The following is a 20,256-nucleotide window of genomic DNA, read 5'->3' as shown; positions in this document are numbered from 1 at the left end:
CCACACAAACCTACACGCTCTGGAGCTCGTTCCAGCTGGCATGAAAGGCCACCCCAGTTGGGCAAGTCACCCGGGCCCTCTCCAGGGCGAACGCTTTGCTCTGCTTCTCTGAGAGGACAGCACATACATTTACGTTGCTCAAGCCAACGTCCCGCTCGTCGCCAGCCCTTCCGAACAAGCACACGTGGAACAGGACAAAGGCAAAGCCGGCCCGGCCACCCCACAGGCGCACACGCACGTCCACACGTGCCGACACCTCCATGTGATTACACGCATCCTAGCAGGCAGGAACACGCGTAGCACAGACTAAACCCAGTCCAACACGAGAGCCTCCCTGGAGCCAACTTCTCCGGCCGGAGCCCACGGGTCACGCTGACTCCGGCCGAGCCCTTGGCAGCCTCCTGGCCCCGGTGGCCAATGCAAGCAAAAGGCACGAAAGGCAGCAAAAACCAGAACAGGGGCTTTCTATAAATCACCTAGGCCAGGGCTGACAGACACAAAGAAAAAAAATCTAAAGGGCACAGAAAAATACGAGTGCCAGGGACCACAGCAGCCAGGAAAGCTGGAGCTTTGTTTGGCGGAACGGAGCGGGGCATCAGGACACGACTGCACTGTGGAGGGAACGCGGGAGGGTGGAGGGGAGCGAAACTTCCACAAATGAGCAAAACTTCCAAGTGCGAGAATCTGAAGTCTGACATGAAAACTAAAAGTCAAGCAAGAAATTTCTTGCTTGCAAAACCTTAAGGAAAAGTGGCCAAGTGAAAGCCCACATTAATGCTGGCATTACCCAAGACTGTCATTACTGAAACAATGCTGGTGAGCAGACAAGAGCAATTGCTGGACTTTAATCAACAGTGAAGACAGCCAAGATTTTATAAAACGTCTCTCAGCTAATGCAGACAGCAAATAAGGTTTTGGGGAATTATGCCAAGTGCAAGAGGAAGGACCATGAAACCAGATCTGGGAGAACCAGGAAAGAAGTTTATGTGAATAATACCTCCAAGTCCGACAACAGAACTAAAAACCCCAGAAAGAAAACCAAAACCAAGCCCAAGGCACCGCTGCTGCCCCAGCCCTGTGTAACCGCCCGCCTCCCGGCTGCAGCGATGCTGGAAGGCGCCGCCGCGGAGCGGGCGAGCTGCTCCTGCAGGGAGCGGGGCACGGCACGGGGCTGGAGACGGGTCTAAAGCTACGGAGACGTCCCTGTGTCCCTGGCTGCCGCGCACAGTGTTGGCAAAGGGTCCCCGCGCTCCCCGGGCGGGAGCGATGCAGCGCTCGCACGGCGGGAGGCGACCGGGGTTTCCTGTGTGCAAGACGCACTGCGCAGCTGGGCCTCGGACAGAACACACCGTATATCCACGTGTATCCATCCCGTATATCCTGTACTCACACTATATCCACGGGTATCCATCCCGTATATCCTGCACGCACAGTATATCCACGTGTATCCATCCCGTATATCCTGTACGCACACTGTATCCACGTGTATCCATCCCGTATATCCTGTACTCACACTATGTCCACGGGTATCCATCCCGTATATCCTGCACGCACACTGTATCCACGTGTATCCATCCTGTACATCCTGCACGCACACTGTATCCACGTGTATCCATCCCGTATATCCTGCACGCACACTATATCCACGTGTATCCATCCCGTATATCCTGTACACACACTGTATCCACGGGTATCCATCCCGTACATCCTGCACGCACACTATATCCACGTGTATCCATCCTGTACATCCTGCACGCACAGTATATCCACACGTGCATATCCATGTGTGCCTGTGTATATACACGAGGTCCCACTCGAGGTGGGAGAACGTCTCTATTCACTAAAGCTCCCACAGACGCACCTAAAGCTGCACTGTGCTCGTGTGTCACCTGGAATAAAGGTTTTAAGATTATATTTAAGAGCTTTCCTGTGCTGGGTATTTGGAAGCACTGGGGAGCCAAGCAGAAAAGAAATACACTCATATTTCTGCCAGTTCTTTTAAGGAAGAGAAATAAAAACCAGGCATCACTGAACTGGAATATCATGCTGTGGACATACACTAAAAAAACCATACTAATCAAAGTCCGGAGCAGGGAGGCTTACAAAGCTGTAGGCTGCAAAGGGGGACAGAAGGGACCCAGGGCACTAGAGAGTAGAGAGGAGCGTAGCACCCTGCAGGACATTTCCCTCCCTGCTCTTCCCCAAGGAACAGCCGTCCTCATCCCGCAGGGAAACCGAGGCCAGGAAAGGTGTCGTGACTCGCAAAGCGTCCCCTTGGAGCTGGCTCGCGCCGACGGGAGGGCTCCGAGCGGCACCCAGCGCCCCGGGGCCGCTCGGGGACAGGCCACCCCAGGCCCCTTGGCCTCGGCCGCGAGGCCCCGCGCGTCCCGGCTTTGGGACAGGGCTGACTCCTGCTCACGGGATGGTTAGAGCATTCTACGGCAAGGCCACATATCTCGGAGATCCCAAAATCTCATCTGGAATGAATTAGTATCAATTCAGACTTTATTTAAACATATTGTTTAACTACAGTTTATCCCTCTTGATGCTGGGTTGAGAAGTTCATACTTTAAACTATGTTCTTTCTCGCTCTGAAATTTTCTTCTATTTAGGAACCACTTGAAAAAATACAAGACATGAACCAAGAACTAAATGCTCCAATATCTTCATCCTTTCATCAGTAACCTGTGATGCTTTCCACGGGACGTTGCAGCAAGGAGGCTGCGTGCACACAGCGCTGCAAAACTCACCGGGTAACCCAGGTGGGACCCTATAGGGACTGTACAGCATACACAGCGTATACGCCTAATGAACAGAGCTCCAGGACAGAAAGCTCCTGAACCTCCAGATGCAAGACCATGAAACTCCAAATCCAACTTCCTGACCTTTCCTTCCATTCTTTTAAACTACATTCCTTATGACAAAGAGCTTCTTCCTAGAAATTCAGTTCAGCTTCATGTAAGTTTGTTCTGGGAGCAATTCGCCATCTCTGTTCACAAACCACCTCATGCTGTTCCCTGGACCACCTCCCTCTCGGTGCGCTACCTCCTACGGCCAAGGCAGGACGAAGGGCAAGTTTCCGGCGCGTTCCTGGAGTCACTGCGGCTCCAGCTGCCTCCTCGGCGGTGGCTCGGCAGGGCCCGCGCCGCGGCCTGTCCCCGTGGGGCAGGAGCTGAGCCCGTGAGCGTCTCCTGCGCCATGGAGGGCTCCCCCTGCCACCCCGAGCGCGCGGGGAGCTCCTGGCCCACGCGAGCAAGCGGCCTCCGATTCCCACTGCTTTCCCACTCCGCGAGCACTGGCAAAACCCAGCTCAAGAGTTCCACCTAGCCTCCCTGCGCCGCTTTACAGACGCTACGGGCCGAGCTCGGCACCACCAAATTAGGCAGTTAGCAGCTCCCGAGCCCATCCTGCGAACACAGGCGGATCTGGAGGCCGATGGCCGGGGCAGGCCCAGCCCCGGCGCAGCCCGGAGGAGCGCGGACACGGCCCTTCCCTCTGCTCCCATGGTGGACACGGCCCTTCCCTCTGCTCCCATGGTGGACACGGCCCTTCCCTCTCGCTCCCATGGTGGACACGGCCCTTCCCTCCGGCTCCCTCCACACCAGCACACGGTGGGACCGTCAGGGCCGGCCCAAGCTCTCTCCCCCGTCCCGGTGGTGCCGAGCCGCCCATCGGCACAGGGAAGCGGCCGCGGCTGCGCGCGGGCGCCGGGCAAGGCCTCGGCCTCGCTGCCCGCGCGCAGGGCAGCAAGCGGCAGCATCGACACGCAGCAAAGCTCCCCGAGCCTTTGAGCACGCTGCTGCGCTGCAGGAGCTGTGCGCGCCTCAGGAACACTGAGAGTCTAATGCAACCGGCTACGGGTAACACTGGGCAGCACCAAAACCCCCCGGCTCCCGCACGCTCCAGGCGGGTCAGCCTGGCGGGGACAGTTCGGGGGACACTGTCCCCAGGCGCGGCGGCCGGGCGGCCGCTGGCACCGTGGCTTGGGGCCATGGGACACACCGGCTCAAACCTGCGGTCGCTCAGGAAACCCTGCTCCGATGGGCAGCGGAAACAGAGCCAGCGCTGTCCGACCTGGAACCGCGCCAGACCTCTGGCATGAAACCCTCTCTACCTGAAAAAATACACACATAAAAACATATAAATATATCAGGATGATCTGAGGGAACAAGAAGAGACATGTTGCAAAGGCAAGGCAGGAGATTTGGGTTTTGTTCTTCGCTCCACCCAAACCTGGTGATGATAATCCTTTATTTGCCTTTTTTTTCTTTATTTGGATTGTAAGTTCTTAAAGGCAGAGACAGTCTCCTGGTATTTGTTTATATAGAGTTTATACATCAGTCACAGGGATTACTGCAATGATTAGAATAATCTTTAATGACCGCAGCCTGCAGAGACCCCGTTCTGTGAGCGCACGCTCCGAACGCGTGCGTGCCAAATAGGTGGAGGAAAAGAGGCTCCGGGAGGAATTACAAGGCATAAGATACACTCCGCAATGCTTCCCCCATGCCAGCTCCTGCCCATTATACCCAGCTAGGAAACAAGTCCCTGGGCTCTCGGCTTGGCAGTGCCGTAACCTCCCTTCTGGATTTGTGGAGACGAAGGGGTTTGCCTGGGTGCGCACTGCCAGCCTGGGGCTTGGTCACAAAAACCCTCTCACTTCACACGTGCATTCCTACCTGCTCTTTTCCAGTTGTGATAATTAACCTTCCTGAAGAAATATTGATTGGCCCTAAGTATTTGTTCACTCCTGCAGAACAAAGCTCATTTTGGTCAGTTGTATTCAAGTAAAGTGTTTGTTTGCATTTAAGGTCCTACTGGATGTTAAGATGAATCAAGTTGAAAGCTTAATATCTTCAAATTGCTGCCCGGGTTACTTTGAAATATTTATGTAATGTTCCTTTCTTTTCTGGCAAATTACCATTAATGGGAAAGGAGGTTAGAATCACCTAATAGAAGCAGCAAAGTCCTTTTAATGGAAACAATTATTCATTCTAGCCTTCTTTTTCTTTATTTTTTCCTGTAGTATCTTAAAAATACTAACATTCCAGCAAAATGCTTTATGTTAATCTAAACTCTGATTCCATCTTACTCATTTTCCTCAAAGCTGCTGCCTTGAGGAAGCAGGCATAGTTGAAAGCAATAGATAAGCCCTGATTTCACTGCTCTGACTATGCTTTTGATGTGAAAAATCTTTTTGCTAATGTAGGCTGTTTTCAAAAAGGCTGAAACCACTTCAGTTGGAAAGTGCACTATCATGGGCTCAATCCAAGATTTATTGAAGCCAAATGGAAAAATTCCAAAAAAATGTTCCTCATAAGGGTTAATAAGTCAACAGTGGATATTTTCATAAGGAGTTACTCAATTCTTACCAATTAGCATAGTCAGAAAGGTCAACAGGCTTTCTCTTAACTATCTAAAATAATGACACATCCATTAAGGTTCATTTAAAAGTATATATATACACATATTTTGAAGAAAATGGTGGTGTCCGTTCTGAAACGCCTGTGCAATGCCTCATCCTCTCCTGGCGGGACAGAGTCGTTCCAGGAGAACTGCAGAACCGGGAATGGGAATCGGAAGGGAGCGGAAGGGCGCTCAGCGGCCAAGAGCAGCCGGCAGCAGCGGGGCCGGGTTCGCTTCCCGACGTTGCCGCGGGCTCCTGCCGGCCTTGGGCCACAGCGCCCACCTCTAGCACCGAAACACCACGGCCAAGATTTGGGTTGATGAAGCCAGAGGAGAGATGGGGAAGGCAGGAGGACAAGTCTGTATTTGCTGCCATCTCTTGCATTTTTTACTATTTCTTAATATTCTGTCTGAGAGTCTGTCCTGAGGTTTGGGGCTTTTCTCAGAATGCAAAAGCAGAGGAAAAAGTTGCCTGCAAATTTACCTGCCCTTGCTGCTCTGGGGAAGCTTCCGAGGAGCCGGAGCTCCGCAGTGCTAACCCCTTGCAGCTGAGGGATTGCATGGGAGGAAGGCAGGAGCGCTGCTGTGCACTAACAAGTTCCAGGGACGACGCAGGCTCTTGCACGCATGGATCTGAAAGCTAATATTATTGCCCTGTAGCACACCAGCAGAAATAGAAAGACAGAAGAAAATAGAATAATGTTGAGAAAAACGCTGAGCACCCCTCCTCTAAGAGGCACGTTATAGGTAATGGGGCAATCGGCCAGCTCAGTGCACACTGCTTCCCTCCTCCAGCCGATTGCAATGAAGAGGAAGATGATATTTTCACAGGAGACCAAAACAAAATAAAAGCAACAAAAAATGGCACCTCTCCCAGGAAGTGCTGCCTGTTTATAAAAACAAATCCATTAAGGCTCTTGCAGAAACGGCCTACTTGGGTTCAGTCGATAGCGGGCAGGTAAGCAGCAGCAGCATCCAGGAGCTGCGCAGGGCTCTGCAGCAGAGCTGCGGCGCTTGCAGCATCGAGTGCGGCTGCTTACCCTGACGTTATTGGTTCCAAATCAATCTCATATGCCCGATATTTACCCATCCGTACTTGTGCTCCGGCCTCGCGGAGACGAACCTCTCAGACGGCCGCGCGGAGACCGGCTCTGTTATAAATAGATGTCTAGACAGTTGTCTTCGCAGCAGACAAAGCTGCGCACAGGAAATTCAGGGAAAATTGATGCAAGCGGCTACGAACTAGAGGCAGTCGGGGAGAGGTGGGAACGGTGTCCCCAGCCCTTCGGCCGATCCCGGCCCCAGCTCCGGGTGCTCCGAGTGCCGAGGGGCTCCGTGCCCAGCGCCGCCGCGGAGCGACGCTCAACACCTGAGCTAGCCACTGCACGAGGAAAGAACTGCGTGGAAACAGGTAATTCCCATCAACTGCTAGTCACGGAGGGGAAAATGGACACTAACTTGAGCTGCTGCTTTCCTCTTTTAGACAAAATGCGTACTCAAAAAAGAAAAAAAAAATCTTTGAATCAACACCACAGCATAATATGAAGCATTAAGTTACCTATCTGGTTACCCAGAAAAGCGACACATGAGTACACCCAAATTTCGGGACCAAAGGAAAAATTCTGGCTACTTAATGAAGCAAGCGTGAGTTTGATTCATCTATTTTCATAGTAACCAAATCTCTATATGAAATGATTAAAAAAAAAAGAATTTAAAAGTGCTTTAGACCTTTCTGGAGCTACACCAACAAATCAAGAGGAGCCCAGATGCTTATTTTGTGTTTCATGTTCTGATTTTTCCATCTCTGCCACAGGATGCATTACAGCCAGCATGGTCAGAAAGCTAGGACTCTTTAATCAAAATTTGTAAAGCTGCCCAGTATATGAAATGGATAGATCTTTCAGTCTGCCTTCATTTTTTTTTATTTACATATTGTGTAAAAATGTTGGCATTCTATTCTATAATGGAAAATATCTGCAGACTTTGATAACACTTTAGAGGAAAGATTAAGCTATAGTCAAAAAAACTCCCAAACATTCAGTTTTGAAGAAAAATGCATTTTTTGGTGGAATTTTTATTTTCCACAGAGGGCAATTTCTCTGAGAAACAAGAGGGAAGAGTTGCAGGGGGGAGAGGCAAGGGGGAAACGGGCTTTCCCTTAGATATTCTGACAATTTATCTCAAATACTCAGGCCCATCTCGCTTACAGAGATGGCCTAAAGCCAAAAAATCCATCCTTAAACAGAGCCTTTGCTAACTACAGAGCACTTACAATTAATTATTAATCGCTTAAATCCCCCAAGAAAGACTCCCATTGTTTGAATAAGAAGACCAAGTTAATATGACCATTTAAAGGCAAAAATGATCACTGAATCGCTGCTGTCACCCAAATGACAATATTTTAAGAGACTCTAGGCATAGCCCTCCAGAAGCAAGTGCTTCATCTTCTATAAAAAGTAGTGCAATGCACTGGGACAGACCCACTGAAACTCCCAAAGCGAACACAAAACGCGGGTTCCTTGTGGAACTTTCAAAGGTCCCTAACATTTTCTCTTGCCTTTTTTGGTTTCCCAAGAATCCAAATAAATACATCAATTTAGTGCCAGTAAAGTTGACTGGTATTTTCTTGCCCAGCGGTCACTCTTGGTGGAAATCCGAGGCGGGGATTGGAGAAGATGCTATTTCTGTGAATATGCAGAGTTTGCTTCCCTGGAAGCGGCGACGGCGGCTTAGCTGCATTGCACTCGCGCAGCCGGCACGGCCTGGCTCTGCATGGGGCCAAGCCTGAAGGGACTGAGGGATGAGGTCAGGTTTGGTTTTTAATGAAAATGCCTGTTGCCCGAGGTAAATCCACCCCGCTAACAGGCAGCAGCACAGTGGGACGGGTAGGAGCCCCGCGCGACCTGGAGCGGGAGGCAGCCCCGTGCCGGCTCCCTCTGCCAGGCTCCGTTTCATCTGAATGCATCAAATTCAGTTAATACAAGAATTGCAAAATTGGAGCAGAGGGCAGAATCAGCGCAAGGAACATGCTTCTTTCCTCGCAATAGCAGCGAGCGGGGCAAGCACAGCCGCAGTGCGGCCGCACTGCCCGCCACGCAGGCCCGGCCCTGCACAAACCCCTCCTTCACTCCAGAAATAAGCTAAAACCCGTTTCTGTTGGACACGGCCACAGCTGGCAGCGCAACTCGGACATCCTTCTTTCTCTTCCCTGCTCAGAGCTGTGCGCTCACCCTCCCTCGGCCGCGTGCGGCGGTGGCGGCATCAGTGGTGCCTCAGAGCCGCCACAGCCACGACATGGCCACCCCACAGAGCCGCCACAGCCGCGACATGGCCGCCCCACGGAGCCGCCACAGCCGCGACGTGGCCACCCCACAGAGCCGCCACAGCCGCGACATGGCCGCCCCACGGAGCCGCCACAGCCGCGACATGGCCGCCCCACGGAGCCGCACGAGGCGCAGGGCCGCGCCGTCAGCCCGCGTCGGAGGAGGAAACTCAGCTTTCACCTGGTTCTGCCCCAAATCGGCCCTGGGCTGAACATGGAAAATCCCGTCACACAACGAGGGCTCGCGCGATGCGGCTGCCTCACATCCCGAGTGCTTCACCCAGGTTTCTGACACTGGACATTTAAAAACCATGAGTCAGGCTTCTCACAGTCACAAACCGGAGGGTTTTTCCGGGTCTCAGTCATGTTTTCAAATTCTCTCTGAAACCACAAAGACAGAAACTGACTGTTTTATAATGAAAGCTGAGAGTCTTGGGCAACGTCTGAACTCTGGCTCTGGGGCCTTCCAGACGGCACCGCTGAAGGCAGCGCTCCAGCCCGCGGCCTCACAATCGATGCTATAATTTTTGCAGAATAAACAATAGTAAAATTAATCACGGCTATAACTATGCGTGCGACTTTGGCTACCTCACATAAAAATCACTCATAAAATGGGAAACCTTAACTTCTCCCATATTATATTTAAGCCTGTTTTGTTTTCTATTTAGATTGTAAATTTGTTTGGGCTGTTATTTTTCCCTGCTGTTTATACAGCCGCCGGCACAGGGGGACAGTGAACCTGCCTAGAGCTTCTAACATTGACACAAAGCAAAAATATGAGTGTGTAGGGGATTTTGTTTTACATTTTGAAATACGAGATGTTCTCCGGCACAACGTCTCTGAGGATACGGATCTAATAGCAGGGAATCGGGGGGTACATCAGACTTTTTCATTATTAGAGAAAAGTTCTATTCCTGGAGGATCCGGGTTTATCAGAATACAGCAGAAATACGGTTGTCTCCCCACAAACAGAAGCTGTAACAAAACTTTGCAGCTTAGCCCTGGCCCCCGCTTCGGACATGTCACCCCATAGCAAAGGCCAGGACCAGCTCCGCTCCCCTCTGCTCTCACTGGGACGAGCAGGACCCTTCCTTCCCGGTCACCAGGACGTGGCACCGTTACTGTTTCCACTGCATTGGTTAGGAAAAGAAAGAAAAGATTCTCATTGTTTTAACTTGAAACCAGTGAATTGAAGAGCCCAGGCAGCTCATCTGCTAATAGGGTGGTTCTTTACTAGAGGTATCGGAGTGGAGATTTGGGTTCCTTAAAACCTGCAGCTAGCAAAGTGATTGGTAATTAGTGTGGAATTGTCATTTGGAAAATCATTCTACCAGGCACCAGACCAGCTCCCTGCTCGAGCCTGAAGCCACAGGCCAGGATGAGCCCCAGGGGAGCCCTTGGGGCAGGGACAGAGGGAACGGCCAGGTTTAGGGAAACGGAAACCGGCCCCGCAGCCAGGGGACCGCGGCGCGTTCCCGTCCTTCTCCTGGGTACATCTGTGTTTGTTGTTCTGCCCGCCAGGCTGACAATGAGCAACCCTGTTCCCATACTTTCTAGGAGAGAGCACGGTTTGTTTATCTGTCAGCTATAGGTGCCAGTGTTTGATACATACGGGGCGACAGGAAAATAAACGGAGTTGTTATGCCTTACTGAGCCCCCTCTCCTGGCCTGCCCTCCCGTGGAATCTGCCTCCTTTCTGTTCCAAAATGGGAGCTGCAAGGTGTCCCTGAGTCCTCACCCGGGTTTACAATGATCCTTACAGCACAATTTTCCCAAATATGGACTGCTTTTTTAAGGGCTTGACCCATTATCATCCCAAAGGAAAAAATTCTCACCAATTTCACGAGCCCTCTGCAAAGGGCAGAGCAGGGAAGGTCCCTGGGATGCATTTATGGAACTGCTCAGATTTTTTTTTTCTCTTGAGCATTCAATTTTTAAACCTAAAGCTGAACAAAAATGTATTCCTCCCGTATGGAGGAATATGGAGGAACATTTGGAAATATGGAGAACCCTAAAAATGAAAATTCCAACCCTGAAACTGTCACATCAGAAAAAAAAGGAAAACTCTTCAACTTAAAACTGCTCAGAACTGAAAAATTTGGATTTCAAGCTGAAACTCTGAGTTCTGCATTTCTTGTTGAAAACCAGCTGCCAAGAAAAACAGATGTAAACTGAGAATGCTTTTATTTAGTTGAAAACCTAACTTTCTGCCTAGCAGAGTGAAAAAGGGAAGCTGCAACAAGCCCTTGCAGGCTGCACACAGGACGTGTAGCAGAGACTTCGGTTCACTTCTATCTCCTATCTGTGAACATCTGAACGCCAAAAAACTCCCAAAGCCCCTGCGAGGGGGTCTAGGAGACTACTCGGCTGCAACCTCTCCAGCTGATAAATCTGCTAGAGCCCAGCCAGGCTCACAGGAGCGTGGAGCAGGTCCATCACGATGCCAACCAGGGTGTGGGGAGGTCAATCAGACTGAGCACTGAAACCTCCACTCTTGGCCACACGGGCAACCAGGAAAAATGTCATGATGTGAGAGTTTCCTGAAGTTTGGCATTTCTAAAAATCCGGCTGTGCTTTACACCTGCAAATACGGATTCAGGTGCCCAACACTAGCTTAAGAACACCACTTTTGTGCACAGGTAGGGGTCCACCAGAGCTACTGGCCTGGGCAATGTTCACTGCACTCCCCAGTTGACCCAATCCCACCTCAAGTTGCTGAATCAACAGCTCATGGCGGATGGTTGAGGTCATGGAGCAGCTGCCGCCCTAAAGACTCAATGTGCTTGACACGTGTAGGAATCATTCTTCCAACCTCAAAATGCAGCTGCTCCTGAGAGGAGATGGAGCAGCTGCTTTGCAAGCCATGCCCGCCTTGCAGAAACACTGAGTTGAAAGCAGATACCTTCATCTAAGAATGCACTTGAGTTTTTGTAGGCAGAAATCCAAATCAAATTACCCGGGAGGTTATTGGCACCGTTATCACCATCCTTGCAAACAGTGTCGAGAGATCTTTAACGTTAAAGGGAAAAAATCTTGTTCTTGCAAAGGTGAGATTACAAAGCCAAGAGACCAACCCAAACTCCTCCCATCTACACAGACCCTAACACAACGGATGGCCTTCCAAAATCACTGCAAGACCAAGACCTTTATCGTGCAAACTGGCTCCATTTCCTGAAATCATTCAGAAATGCTAAGCTCCATTTGTCATCTCTAAAGTCATTTAAGAAATATGTAAAGAGAACTACCGCATTAAAGCCAAAATTAAAATGGTTGAAAACTTCTGCAGCAGCATCTTCAAGCCAGGGGGAAATTATCATTGAGCAGAAACACTAAATCCCCGCTAAAGTAAATCAGCAGCCACACTTAGCATTTGCACCATCTGAGGATCTTGGCTCTGGAGTTATTTCAGAGGAGGTCAAAGACCAAGTGTGAGAAGCTATGTACTAGTTTCCTAATAAGACTGCCCTGTCTCACATTTCTGCTGATTTCTTTCATACCTTCAGAGTTGTTATAGCAGCTCATAAAGGGAAAATAGAGATTAGACACAAGCCTTTGCCCTGGAGACCATCCCTGACCTCTGCCTTGCCATTCCCATTTATTACAGCAGAGCCCGCGATGCTTTGGCGTCGCAGAGCAGCTCCGGCTGGTGCCGGGGTTCTGCAGCACCAACCGCCCGGTGTCCTGCGCAAGGAGCTCCAAACGCCCCCGGTCCCGGCAACAAACACGAGGCGGCCAAGCGGGAGGAGGGCGAGCGCGCCGCTGCTCCTTATCCATCTGGAATTAGGAAAGCACGCCTGGAAAGAGACAGCCAGCAGCTTTGGATAAGGAGCTCAATTCCTCGGCTATGACATATTCACTGCGTGCACGCGCAAGGGTAACTCCTTTGCCTTTGTGCAGCCGTTATTTAAAGCAGAACAGACCAAAGCTCACCCTGGCAGTAGCGGGGGACGACTGCCTTGGAGGACCCGCAAGGCAGCGTGATCCCAGCCGAGCCCCTTCCCGCGAGGAGGGAAGCCTGAGGCGCAGAATGGGATTTAACAGGCTGCGCACGGTCACATCGGCGAAGCCTGGGCCAGCTCGGTGCCTCCCGCCGGCTCATGCCGCGGCACCGCGGCAGTTACCCTGGGGACATCAGTGTGCTCAGCCTGGAGTCACAGCAACGAGGGGGACGTGGGAGCTCCTCCAAGCAGGGGTCCCGGCAAGGAGCCTCCTCCCTGCGTTCCTGCCCCAAGGGCTTCGGGTTTCTCTGCGGAACTCGCTGCGATTTGTCCTCGACTTGGCACAACGGCGACGGCTCCTTCGCATCTGCCACTCGCGAAGCGCCCGTCGCGACCACGCGCTGCACCACAGCCTCGAGGACAGACAAACTGCTTCTCGTGAGCGTTCAGATGGTCATTCCCATTCAATGTAAATGGGAGCTTCATTACGCCCTTGTTAGCACCCCCTCTCCTGTCCACTTTCCATTAACACTGAGGCTGTCAAACTTGATCAGCACAAATGACCCTGGACACGCAGAGCCGCTCGAAGCCCCGCGGTTTGCGGTGTGCAGGGGTGAAACCCAACCCGGCCGGCGGGCCCCGATCCCTGCTGACCTGCAGGAATCGGGAACGGGACACGGGAATTAACCTGGGCTCACCTGGCCGCCGCAGCCGGGCGCAGGTTACGGAGGCTGGACCTTCTTAGCGCTGTACATGTGGGGAGAGGGGGGAATAAGTTATTTTCACACTAGAAAAAAATAGAAATTTAGAGAAAAAAAGACACCAAATGCAAAGATATTCCGCAGAGCTACAAAGCAGAAGATAAAGTCAAGGTATGTGATCCACAGAGCTGTGCAAACCGCACGGGTGTTTGGTAGGCAGCCCACGCGGCCGCCTCGCCGCCTGCACCGCATCCCCGTCCCCTCCGTCCCGCGGGGCTGCTCGTCCCCAGCGCAGCGTGGGACACGCGGTCGGCTTTCCCACAGCACGTGGGTCACAGTCTCACAAACACCTCCAGATCCATGTCACGTTGACACGGGTTTAAACACGATAAAGAGTAACGCGATCTCCGGCTGTTGGAACCGCTCTGGCCATAAATGTCCTCGCCGCCCGGCCCTCCACCCGGCCGGGCATCGCGCCCGCCCGCTCCGGGGCATCCGCCGAGAAAAACGCGGAAACGGAGCAGGAAAAAGAACGTTCCAGCTCCGTGCAATGGAGACCCTCCATTTTATATTTTGTTATAACCAGGGCGGGCCAAAAAAAAAAAAATTTCAGCAATAAAGTTTCATGAAAAAGAAATCCGGGTTAGGCCTGCCTGAAATATAATGTGTAACATTTCAACAAATATCTGTGTAAAGTACTTCAAGAGTGGGAGAAAGAATCTGAAAAGAAAATCCAGAAAAATTAAATCATTCCAATTTTTCAGTTCAAAAGATCCATTTCAATATTTAGCTCATTTTATTAAAAAAGCTTTTAAAAGATCAAAGCGCTTGTAAACAAAACATTCTGTCCGTTTCTTGAGTTGTCACAGAAAAAATGCTTTGTTTCCCATCGATTGCAGTGATTTATTTCCCCTGTTTTTCAGGATGGCCTTGCAGACAAATAAACCTCTTTCTGAGCCTTTCTGGCGCGGGTCTAGCGGAGCAAACGCAGCGCCAGGCCTGCGCCCTTGGTGTCCCATTGCCGCGGGTCCCCAGGGCCGCCGGGTCCCCAGATGTCCCCGTTGCTGCCCGGATGCCCCCCAGATCCAACACGGATTTTCCTGCCGTTTGCCTGCGATGGGGCAGGGCCCACGGGGGAGCCCGGATCTCGGCACCGACAACAACCTGCTCTTTCACCGCACGGATCTGGGGCGAAGCGGGGGTGATTCCGGCTGCAACAACAACGAAGTGCAGGAACAAGAATTCCCCAAATTAAACGGATTAAAAACCACGCTGGCTCGCGCCAGGAAAGCCATTAATATAACCAAATACCGCTGCCAGGGGAAGAAGATAAAAATCACATGTCAGAGTCGGGGAGGATCACGTTAAAGATGGCCCGGCTGATTTCGCAGCAATTAGGGAGCTCTTTGCTCCGCGCCGGCGGGACGCGGCTCCGCGGAGCAGCACAAGCACAGGGGGCCAAGCGGAGCCCCTGGCTCCTCCGCTGCTTCCAGCGGGAACGGGCGGCTACAGGGAACCCACCCGACCCTCCTTCCTTTTGCTCCGCGCGCCAAAGGCCGGGTATTGATCTGAACCAGGCAGACCTTACGCCACCGGCTTTTATTTTTGAGCAAGTGGAAATCACGGAACAGGATATCCCATGAGCAAATGGAAAACACCGTTGCTTAAACGCTGTCGTTCACCTCAAATGGCGCCAGATTCAATATACAGGTGTATTTTGTTAATAGCAGCGTGTCGGGACGCAGCAGGTTTTAAGCCACGGGCCTTGCTGAGCTCCCTGGTGCCATGAGAAGCTCCAGACGCCGCCTCTGCTGCCCCCGGTGCCGGCAGCACCGCGACACCGAGCCAGAAACCTCCGAACCGCGACGGGAGAGCCGGGAAAACCCGCACGGCCGCCCGCTCCCACCGCCATTCCCGGGCTCTGCCCACGGGATCAGGCCCTGGCACTGCCCTCCGCTCCCCACATCGTCCCTTCCCGCCTCGGGAATCCAGACCGGAGTTTAGGGAGAGGCATCGCAGGACGGCAATGAATCACAGCCCTCCTCGGGATAACCTATCTCACACTGATGAGTCTCAAAGTGCTTTACAACCAGTTATTAATTCCAAGTGCACCTGCTAGAGAGTTAATATTTTTATCTCGTTTTTATTTATATATAAACGGAGGCCCAAAGCTTTAGGATGTTGCAGTGAGTCAATGGCAGAGTCAGAAACAGAAGCCCGGGTTCCGATTACATGGGGAATTTGGTCATCAGATAAGTATGTGCTTCGCACGGGTGCTTTACGCCAGCATAAGCTAAGAGAGATGGGCCCTCTTGCCCAAAGTTTCACCGTAAGATGGTGCCAAAGCCTGGAAACGAACCCAAGAACCCCCGGAAAAATCCCCAGACTTTGTCCTAAGAGGTTTGCGGCTCAGGTCCTGCGCGGGACCCAGCCAGGCAATCCACAATTCAGCTGCCTCCAAACGAGCCCCAGCGCAGAGGTTTGCAGGGCACGAGAACAGGGCAGCGGGTGGGAGCTGCGAGCCCGCTCCCTTCCCGGGACGGGCGCCCTGCAGGATCAGCTCAGCGCAGGAGGCTCCAGCCGCCCCTCCGGAACGCGGGCTGCCCGGCAGGGGCTGCAGCAGCCCCAAGCCCGCCGTGCCCGCGTGCCCGTGCACGGAGCGGCGGCTCCTGCAGCGGGAGCGCTCACCCGGCACGTCCCGCTCCGGCCGTCCCACCGAGCACACGCGGGAGCCCCCAGCCCGGCCCTGCATCAGCGCCAACCTACGCGGGAGGAACCAACCGGCTCGCCAGGAGCAACAGTTGCTTCACACCTGCGTGACGTGGATAATCTCTAGTAATAAAACGGTTCCATCGCTGGCATGGACTCTTAGACCCGAGTGCCAGTGAGGTTCCAGAGGAGGCAGAGGAAAGGGATGTTGCAAGAGCAGCAGGAGGCCGCTCGAGCCGCCCGTCCCGGGCGGTTTAGCGGCGTGTTGCAATGAGGCGAGAGGGTGCCCTGCTCCGTGTCCCCGCGCACGGCGAGAGGGTGCCCTGCTCCGTGTCCCCTCACCGTGCACGGCGAGAGGGTGCCCTGCTCCGTGTCCCCGCGCACGGCCGGGCTCGCGGAACGCCCAGCGCGGCCGCGCGCTCGCGGCTGGCAGCGGCGCCGCCGCCCGCCCAAGGCAAACAGCGGCCGGGCCAGGCAGACGGGCGCTCCTCCACATCCCCGCCTGCCCGAAGTGTTCACCCCAGCCCCATTACAGCAACCGCTGCTCACGCTTATCCGCAGCTGCATCGACCCGCACACAACCCCGGCAGGTAGGAAAGGCTTTCGGGGCCTTCAGACATAAGGAAAAGGAGGCGCCAAGACATCTGCCAATCTGCCGAAAGTCACCAAGGGAATACGATGCAGTTATCTGGGTACAGCTCCAAACCTTCTCGAGTAAATAGAAGTTACGTTTAGCTCTACCGTGCGTATCTTCTGTTCCAGAGAAGGTGAATTCTGCTCTAGTTTCAACAATTTGTGGTTTTGGCTTTGTCACTGTTTGGCCACCGACCGCCTCGGCCTCGGCAGCAGCTGGTGCCTCGGGAGCCGCTTCCCAACCACGAGCAGGCTGCAGAACCTCTGCACCCGATGCCGTCTCTGCAGGCCCGTGCGCGGCTCGCGGAGGTGGCCGCGCCGCAGGGAGCCCCCTGCGTTATCCTGCAGAGTCTGCTCTGCTCCGAGGGACTTGATTTGCCTCGGATACATGAATTTCAATCTGCAAAATCCAGGACTTCAAAGGATTGCATGCATCCATATAGCAAGATATATGTTTGACTACAGAAGAAAAGTGTCAAGTAACTCATTATGCCTGTTTACATATTTAGCACTAAACAGCATCAGGGATTTAAAGAAATCCCCACTAACAGGAAAACACAACTACTCCTAAAAGGAGAACCTCCACAATACAGATGTTACATCATTAGCAACGCATTTTAGTAATACTGTAAGCTAAACTCCGGATCAACCTCCTCCTCAAGAAGGATTCCAAGAAGAAAAGAAAATCGTCTCCAAGCCGGATGTATTTTTTAAACCACAGTTCAATCCATACAAATTTCCCAAAGACAAAGCTGCTTTAACACTAACATACCTGCTTATTAAAGCTAGCTGAGCCACACTGGATGCACTTATTCTTTCTCAAAATCATTTTCAAGGCACTACCTCTCGTAAAGGGTCTTTTACCAAACACTTCCACATAAGGTGTAGTGAAAAGCTCTTTGCCATCCACACCTGAAATTCCCTGTTTAGTACGGATCCTTGGAAAGGGAAAACCTCACGGAGAAGCTGAGGGCTTGTCGGAGGGAGGGGGCTCACACACACACTTCACTAAACCCGTTTTTATCAGAGCAAACTTTCTTCCACAAAGAAATACTCACAGCTCTGGGAAAGGAAGCACACTTATCAGCTCGGCACTGTTTGCAAAGGAAATGAAAAATGGTCACTGTTTATAACTTAAAGTGGTTTTAATGAGCTTAAGTGCTGCCTTCTGAGTCTGGAGGAAAAGTGAAAGTGCTTAGGAAAACAAGCAGGAAAACAGAGATTCTGGGATGCAAGTTACTAACTGCCCCCTCGGCACGGCTGTCCCGTCCTGGGACACGGGGCGGGATGCAGGTTGGCGCCAAGGAACCTGCCCTTGGCCTGGTGCCAACGGCAGGGCCCGCGCGGCCCCGCTCCGCGGCGGCTCCGAACGCTCTGCGGCGGCTCCCAACGCTCCGAACGCCCCACGGCGGCTCCGAACGCCCCGCGGTGGCTCCCAACGCTCCGCGGCGGCTCCGAACGCTCCCAACGCCCCGCGGCGGCTCCGAACGTCCCGGCTGCAGCACCGGGGCTCTCGCGGGTAACAGCGCACACAAACCCCAGCTTGAAGCCGGTTGGAGACAGCAAGTTAAAACAGGAATCTGGGAGTGTAACCGTTTCATTAATCATCTGCGTTATCTTGGCAAACATCGGGAACTTATTAGCAAAGCTGAGGAGCCAAGCAAAGGAGTGCGAATCCTGAAGAAAAGGTGCAATTAAGAGAGGACAACATACACCCAAGGGAAGAACAAATGAACGCTAATCTGTAAGAAGTGGAGGAGGAGGCAGCGCGCTGGAGAGCGGGTCCTCATCCCCCAGACACGGATCGGGCCCTGAGACCCTCCTGGCTCCACGGAGCGCAGCCAAGTGTCCCTCTTCCCCCCGGACTGGAGCAGCAGAACTTCCACACAACAGGCAGAGGGGAACTCGTCACGGAAAGGAAAACACAGAGGGAGCAGCCGGGTCCGCCTGTAACTGCGCTCAGGGCAGGCTACAGACCCCAACATATTGCCAATATCTCCTTAAACGCCCAGTGCTCTTGCTGCCACTCTGTGTGAATGATGGCTGGGGACAGATCGGAGAAATCTCCACCGGGATTTGCTGTAGGAAGCTTCCTAGACACACACTGGAGAAAGGTCTCTTGCATGGTGTATAAAGCCTTGCAAACGTGGATTAGGTGGAAAGGCAGTTGCTTAGGGATTTTTGTTTTTCAAGATGTTTAAATCACTGCTATTGCTCAAGTTTGGCTAACAGGGAGAATGTCACAGCACCAACCTGTTTTTGGTGCACTGAATCCAAGGCCTGTCTGGGTTCCGCATGGAAAAACTGACACTCGCAGGAGCTCGGGAGCGCCTGGCAGTCGCAGGGCACGGCGACGGCGGCGCGGAGCCGCGCGGGCCGCGTTGTTGTGGGAACAGCCGGCAGCACAACCCGGCCGCGCCGCCGGCCCACATTCCTGAACGTTGCACAAACCTCCTCCGACGCCGAGCGCCGGTCCCGCGGGGTTTGGAAAGGCCGATGCCCACGGACACACGGCTGGAACCCGGCCGTGGGGCTGGCCATGGCAGAGGTGCCGGCCCTGACCCGCTGGGGAAGGACCGAGGGCGACGTTCGGCAACGTGGGCAGAGGGGCAAAGCGGCATTTTGTGTCCTGGGATTTCTGCTTTAGGAAAAACTGTTTGGGGACATAACAGGCAGGATTCCCATTAGCTTCAACACGGACGGAATACGCAGCCCCGCAGATCCACTCTTTGCTATCGAGAACCTCTCTCGGAAGGACCTGATCGAAACAGTTGGGCTCTGTTTGAATGAGGCATGTCAGATCTCCAAAGAAAAGGTTAAACAGCACTAGATCTATACCAAGCGTATACATAAAGGCAATTAAAAAGGAAGACAGCTCCCCTCCAACTCCTCTTCCAAGTACCCAGCAACGGAATGAAATATTTAAACACTTCAGATCTAACCTCATATCTAAACTCACACCACTTTATACCACCTTGAGGGTGTATAAAATGGCCTGAAAGTGGGTATAAATAATTACGTGTAATCCAAAATCCAGGCTGCTTCTTGCCCGAGGTGAAAAAAACCATATTCATTCCAAACCCAAATGCATTTTGGAAATGAATTTTCCTGGCCGGTCGGTGTATCTGCTGATGAGCGTTTCTGCAGCGCAGCCCTCTAGCACGAACCCGAGGACGGACGGTACCGACGCCAAAGAGGTTCGACCCGCGTGTTCACCGGGGTTACCAGAGCCTGACACACACACCGCGGCCTGGGCAGGTACTTGAATGTGGCTGTTTGGCGTTCAAATGGACCAAAGGGGAATCCACTGAAGCAGATCTATTTTTTCCCCAAAAGCACAGCCGGGAGCGGGACCAGCTCCTCGGGACAGTCTCCTCACGCGCTCCAGACGCTCCCGTCGAGCGGGAGCCCTCCGGGGTCCCCGGCTTTCCGGACACGGCCGAGGAGCCGCAGGGGAGGCCACGGGCCCCTTCTGCTTCCCTGCCTCTTGCTCAGCCTTTCCTTTCTGCAGCCTCGCCAAAGGGGAAGAATAAAGCAGAAAGGCAAA

This window comes from Tinamus guttatus, unplaced genomic scaffold (assembly GCF_059628265.1).
Source record: "Tinamus guttatus ecotype Peru unplaced genomic scaffold, ASM5962826v1 Tinamus_guttatus_pri_ptg000045l, whole genome shotgun sequence".
Lineage (NCBI taxonomy): Eukaryota > Metazoa > Chordata > Aves > Tinamiformes > Tinamidae > Tinamus > Tinamus guttatus.
Note: the sequence above shows the minus strand (reverse complement) of the source record.